This window comes from Colobus angolensis, unplaced genomic scaffold (genome assembly GCF_000951035.1).
Source record: "Colobus angolensis palliatus isolate OR3802 unplaced genomic scaffold, Cang.pa_1.0 Scaffold37, whole genome shotgun sequence".
Lineage (NCBI taxonomy): Eukaryota > Metazoa > Chordata > Mammalia > Primates > Cercopithecidae > Colobus > Colobus angolensis.
Genome location: NW_012117043.1, coordinates 574,578 through 581,438, shown reverse-complemented (window position 1 = coordinate 581,438; position 6,861 = coordinate 574,578). Strand labels below are relative to the sequence as shown.

Sequence of the window (6,861 nt, the reverse complement as noted above, 5' to 3'; positions counted from 1 at the left end):
GAGACCTATGCTGGTGACATTTACAGGTTAAGGCAAACTTTAGAAAATAAATGTGATCTTACCCAAAGCCCAATATATAGGGTGACAGAGTGAGACCCTATTAAAAAAAAAAAAAAAAAAGGAAAGGAAGGAAATTTCTTCCTTAAGGAAATACTGCTGAATTTTTTTGCCTCCAAGTCCTATGGATATGTTAAGGCATTATACTTTATATTACCTAACAGAGACCTATGCTGGTGACATTTACAGGTTAAGGCAAAAATTCCTAATTCCTTTGTAGTTACAACATCCTATGCAGTCTTCAGGAGCCAGTTTTAAGTCGAAAATTATGAAGAACTCCCAAAAATCAGTTGCCCCATGATGCCTTAAGCCAGATGTGCCTATAGTTGGAAACTTTCAAATGTACATCAGATAAAATATTCTCTCATATTAAGTGGAAAACTGGAAAAGAAAATCCCTTAGGCACTTTCCAGTACTAAATGTTCTATTAAGTTATTGAATTTTGAGGTAGAATCAAAGTAAAATCAAACAGCTTGCTTTGCCAGGGCCAGGAATACCTCTAAATGCTAAAGCATAAAACAGGACCCAGCAATTCATTTTCTTGCTGCTAATCTACTGATATTACACCTGATAAACTTAAAAACTAATCAAGCTCCTATCAACCTACTATTCCTCATCTTGGCATGTGTGTAACATATATACACACAACTAAGAACAGATTCGAAATCTGTTTATAAAAACAGAAGACAGGCTGGGCACAGTGGCTCACAACCGTAATCCCAGCACTTTGGGAGGCCAAGGCTGGCGGATCACTTGAAGTCAGGAGTTCAAGACCAGCCTGACCAACATGGTGAAGCCCTGTCTACTAAAAATACAAAAATTAGCCAGGCATGGTGGTGTGCGCCTGTAATCCCAGCTAATAGGGAGGCTGAGGCAGGAGAATCACTTGAACCCAGGAGAAGGAGGTTGCAGTGAGCTGAGATCACGTCACTACACTCCAGCTTAGGCAACAGAGCGAGACTCCATCTAAAAAAAAAAAGAAGATAATTTTATAGGAACTTCATTAATGAGTATTATACTCTAGTTCTATCAGAAGGGATAACCAAATATTCATAAATGAGGCCTTATATTTTTTGAGAAAAATTCCCCAAAACTGAGTCTGCTTTTTCAAACTCCATGAATTCATTCGGAATTTTCAAACTTTGCTGGGCATGGTGGCTCATGCCTGTAATCTCAAAACTCTGAGAGGCCAAGGCAGGAGGATTGCTTGAGCCTAGGAGTTCGAAACCAGCCTGAGCATTACAGTGAGACTTCATCTCTACAGAAAATTTAAAAATTAGCTAGGCATGGTGACATGTGCCTGTGATCCCAGCTACTCAGGAGGCTGAAGTGGGAAGATCACTTGAGTCCAGGAGGTCAAGGTTGTAGTGAGCCATGTTTGCAGCACTGCACTCCAGCCTGGATGACAGAGAGAGATCCTGCCTTAAAATAAAGAAAAGAATTTATACAACTTTATTCTGTCTGAAATAACCACTCCATAAATAGTACTGCCATGCAATTTCCAGTCCTGATGTCATGGAATAGTAAACGTTATTGTGGTTCTTTATATAAAACAGCATGAGTATGGCATGCTAAAAGGATGGAATGAGTCTAAGTCTCAACACCATTGGAAGGCAAGACCAATTGGGGCCACCAACGTTTAAGTAGGGCACTGAATAGCCCTTGTTGAAGCCACTTTTCACTTGCCTCCTTAAACATCCTGAGACTAGACAGCCCAATGGTGGCTTGAAAAAGTAACAAATTAGTAAGAGAACTGCATCATTAGAGCACACTTAACTAAGTTTGACCAGCTAAACTCATAAGAATTAATGCCTTATCAGATTTACACTCTGTATAAGTGCAACATCCTTATGACACTATTTGTCATAGTTTCCTACCTGTTTAATATCACCTTCAAATAGTCCATTAGATTCAAGTGAATACAGTACTCATTACGGTTTTTTAAAATTAAAGAAATAGGTTGAGTGCAATGGCTCACGCCTGTAATCCCAACACTTTGAGAAGCTGAAGTGGGAGGATCACTTGAAGCCAGGTGTTTGAGACCAGTCTGGGCAATAAAGTGAGACTTCCACTCCATCTCACAAAAAAATTTAAAAATTAGCTGGGCAATGTAGTATACACTTGCAGTCCCAGCTACTCCAGAAGGTAAGGTGGGAGGAATGCTTGAGCTGAGGTCGAGGCTGCAGTGAGCAATGATCACATCACTGTACTCCATCCAGCCTGGGTGACACAGCGAGAGAATCTCTAAAAAAATAAAAAACAAAAAACATTTAAAAATGAAGCCCAGGTGCAGTGACTCATGCCTATAATCCCAGCACTTTGGGAGGCCAAGGCGGGCAGATTACCTGATGTCAGTTAGAGAACTACCTGGCCAACATGGTGAAACCCCATCTCTATTTTTTTTTTTTTTTTTTTTTGAGACGGAGTCTCGCTCTGTCGCCCAGGCTGGAGTGCAGTGGCCAGATCTCAGCTCACTGCAAGCTCCGCCTCCCGGGTTCCCGCCATTCTCCTGCCTCAGCCTCCCGTGTAGCTGGGACTACAGGCGCCCGCCACCTCACCCGGCTAGTTTTTTGTATTTTTTAGTAGAGATGGGGTTTCACCGTGTTAGCCAGGATGGTCTCGATCTCCTGACCTCGTGATCCGCCCGTCTCGGCCTCCCAAAGTGCTGGGATTACAGGCTTGAGCCACCGCGCCCGGCCCCCATCTCTATTAATATACAAAAATGAGCAGGACATGGTGGCTTGCGCCTGTAATCCCAGCTACTTGGGAGGCTGAGGCAAGAGAATTGCTTGAACCTGGGTGGTAGAGGTTGCAGTGAGCTGAGATCACGCCACTGCACTCCAGCCTTGGCGACAAAGTGAGACTTCATCTCCAAAAAAATAAATAAATACATAAAAAATAAAGTGGCCAGGCATGGTGGCTCACACCTGTAATCCTAGCATTTTGGGAGGCCAAGGTGGGTGGATTACAAGGTCAGGAATTCAAGACCAGCCTGGCCAACATGGAGAAACCCCGTCTCTACTAAATATACAAAAAAATTAGTCAGGCATGGTGGCACATGCCTGTAATCCCAGCTACTCAGGAGGATGAGGCAGGAGAACCGCTTGAACCCAGGAGGTGGAGGTTGCGGTGAGCCGAGATCACACCATTACACTGCAGCCTGGGCAAAAAGAGCGAGACTCTTGTCTCAAATAAATAAATAAACAAATAAAATAAAATTGAGGCCAAATGCGGTGGCTCACGCCTGTAATTCCAACACTTTTAGGAGGCTGAGACGGGAGGATCACCTGAGGTCAGGAGTTTATGACCAGCCTGGCTAACATGACGAAACCCCGTCTCTACTAAAAATACAAAAAATTAGCTGGGCATGGTGGCACACACCTTGTAGTCCCAGCTACTCAGGGGGCTGAGGCAGGATTGCTAGAACCTAAGAGGTGGAGGTTGCAGTGAGCCGAGATTGTGCCACTGCACTCCAGCCTGGGCAAAAGGGCGAGACTCCGACTCCAAAAAATAATAAAATTAAGTTAAATTGAAATAAACAAACAAAAAAACAGTTAATAATCTGTTAAAGTAGAAGATTAATGTTAATTACCTCAATAGTTAATAGGAATTTTTTTAGCCAATGAGTTTCTAGTGTTTATTCGCTTTGTTGTAATTTTACTGTTTTATGGATTTGGAAAGATGCTTGACACATAGCTCCTAGAATTTACTTTATTTTATTTTATTTTATTTTATTTTGAGATGGAGTCTCGCTCTGTCACCCAGGCTGGAGTGCAGTGGCCGGATCTCAGCTCACTGAGAGCTCACTGCAAGCTCACTGCAAGCTCACTGCAAGCTCACTGCAAGCTCTGCCTCCCGGGTTTATGCCATTCTCCTGCCTCAGCCTCCCGAGTAGCTGGGATTACAGGCGCCCGCCACCTCACCCGGCTAGTTTTTTGTATTTTTTAGTAGAGACGGGGTTTCACCATGTTAGCCAGGATGGTCTCGATCTCCTGACCTCGTGATCCGCCCGTCTCGGCCTCCCTAAGTTCTGGGATTACAGGCTTGAGCCACCGCGCCCGGCCTATTTTTTGAGACGGAGTCTCGCTCTGTCACCCAGGCTGGAGTGCAGTGACGCAGTCTCGGCTCACTGCAAGCTCCGCCTCCCGGGCTCACGCCATTCTCCTGCCTCAGCATTCCGAGTAGCTGGGACTCGGCTAATTTTTTGTATTTTTAGTAGAGACGGGGTTTCACCGTGTTAGCCAGGATAGTCTCAATCTCCTGACCTCGTGATCCGCCCACCTCAGCCTCCCAAAGTGCTGGGATTACAGGCGTGAGCCACCATGCCCCGCAGCTCTTACAATTACCAATCTTTAAGAACATGTTAGATAATGACATAACTTTCTTTTCTGAATTACAAAAGGATTCTCCTCTCCTCCCACAATTGAAAATACTAATTTCTAATGTATTATTCCACAGTTTCTATTTTAATTCACTTCTTTTCCAAACTAAGACTATTAGGATATTAGCCGTCCAAATGAAGGAAGAAAAGATTTTAAAGAAAGAAATACACTAGCCCTAGACCTGTTAAACCAGTCCACATGACAGGTATAAAAATTTTCCCAATCACTGACGGCAAAGGAAATAGTGTTACGCAGTGATGTACACCTGAACCTGCTCACAGCGCTTTAGAGAGGTCAACATCAGATGAGAGAGTGTTCTCCGAGGCTGGCTTTCACAATACCAGGCCTTCATCATTACCTAGTTATTGAACTATATATTCACTAAGATAAATGCCACCATTTCCCAAGACTTCCTTTTTAAAAAGCGGTTTAATCTTGTGCTTGATGTATCTCTATTACGCACTGGTAAATCAGAATAAAACAAGCCCAGCGTGGTGGCTCATGCCTATAATCCCAGCACTTTGGGAGGCCGAGGAGGGTGGATCACCTGAGGTCAGGAGTTGGAGACCAGCCTGGCCAACATGGTGAAACCTGTCTCTACCGAAAATACTAAAATTAGCCTGGCATAGCTGCACACGCGTGTAATCCCAGCTACTCAGGAGGCTGAGGCAGGAGAATCGCTTGAAACCGGGAGACAACGTTGCAGTGAGCCGAGATCACACCACAGAAACTCTACTCTAGGCAACAGAGCAAGACTCCATCTCAAACAAACAAAACAACAAAATTCTACAACACTAGTAAACACAGATGGCTTCATAAATTAATACTTTACCTTTGGCATCTTTCATATGCCCACTTTAAAATGTTTAATATTCTTGGGTTCACATCAGTCCTCCTGTTATGCATTCAGTTTTATTGAGAAATGAAGAAACTGAGGCAAGAGAAGTGGGAAGAAACTTGCTATTTGTAGCAAGCAGGCATCGATCTGGATAGGTAAACGGTGGTCCTGCTCTATTAGGCCACAATGCTTTTCTGAAAAGTGCCAATCAAATAAGCAGCATAGAAATCCTTCTTATCACAGACATCCAGGGCATCGCGCTCAAGAAGGGACAAATATGAGTATTCCTCCCTGCTGAGGGAGAAGAGACCATGTAACCAAAGAAAGCATGCTTCTCAATCTATACTACCGAATTGGGAGGAAAAAAATGAATGGAAACAGAGAGAAAATTCAAGGAAATAAACTTCTGAGACTGAAGATGTTGTTATTAGGTTTATCCACACATTAGAAAATTACTGAAACATCGCTTAAGTAGAAACGGAATTAGGAAGGCCTAGGGTCTTTTTTTATTCCAGTCTTAAACCCCCAAACAAAAATATCTGAAATTAAAGTATTTCTCCTGAGCAGTTATATTCTTAAATGCCTCTATAAAACCCACAAGGCCTACACTAAGTCCCTGATTTTTAGAGCTGATTTCAAGTGTCCATTAGTGTCCACTCTCCCACTTCCAAATCCAAACTAATGGTGGCCCCGATCCGGGTAGGGCCTTCACGCACATTTTCCTGTGAAATCATTAGCTTCACATCAGCTTCCTACGTCCTGTTTCCAGTAACTTCCCTTGATCAGCATGGCAAACGAGAAGAGAGTAACAAAAGGCATGTACATTTACTACGTCCCTCGCAGATAACATAATAAAATCCTGGGAACAGGAACTGGCAGGGACAACCTGCCTGGCCCTGGCTCTCGCCACGATACAGAGGCACGGAGAGAGCAAGTGAGGTCTGCACCCCACACCTCACCCTGCAAGACAGAGAGGACTTTCAATGCAATCAGACCCAACCCGCAACGCCCCCTTCCCACGTGGTCTTCTCTCCCGAGCCCAGAATCGGATTGGAGAGGGGTCTGGAAGGAATCACACCACGCTGGAACTGGGCAGGAGGGGTGGGGGACGAGCGCCAGGGAGAAACCCCAGCCCCTTTCTAGAGGGGCCCTGAATTGTACGCCTCCCAGTTCCGGGATCTGAGCTCCCACCTCCCGAGACCCCAGACCTCTCCATGTCTCTAGGGAGGGGACCTCAAGGCCTCAGAGCCACGGGAAGGGTTAGGCTGCCCGGCACCGGGTCTGGATGGTGTGGAGCCCAGGCCGCGTGCGGGCGGGCGGAGGATGGGAGGCGGCCCCATGCTTAACGCCGCCCCTCCCTTGGCCCCAGCTTCTCCAGGCCCTCGGTCACAGGTTCTGAGCCGGTCGTCACCTCACCTCAGGGTGGCAACGTGTGCGGTCGGGCGGTTCCGGAGGCCCTCCGTGGAGACACTGCTGGGCGGGAGGAGAAGTCGGCGGCTCCGGCGATGGCTGACAGGCGCGCAGCACCAGGCCGGCCCCGCACACGGAGAAGGGGCGGGGCTTCAGGGGACCTGACCCGCCCCC

The 6,861-nt window shown here is 45.8% G+C and overlaps 1 protein-coding gene across 3 annotated transcripts in view; it reads right to left on the bottom strand.

Annotated features, from left to right (window-relative positions):
* ACACA (acetyl-CoA carboxylase alpha) overlaps positions 1-6,861 on the bottom strand; it is a 360,465-nt gene that overhangs the window by 284,541 nt on the left and 69,063 nt on the right. The window contains exon 1 of one of the 3 annotated variants that reach the window (XM_011953626.1): positions 6,694-6,809. The exons of the other annotated variants lie outside the window; for them this stretch is intronic. The gene's annotated coding sequence lies outside the window, so the exon portion shown is untranslated. Of the gene's footprint in view, positions 1-6,693; positions 6,810-6,861 lie in introns of those variants that run through there. 3 annotated transcript variants of the gene reach the window in all.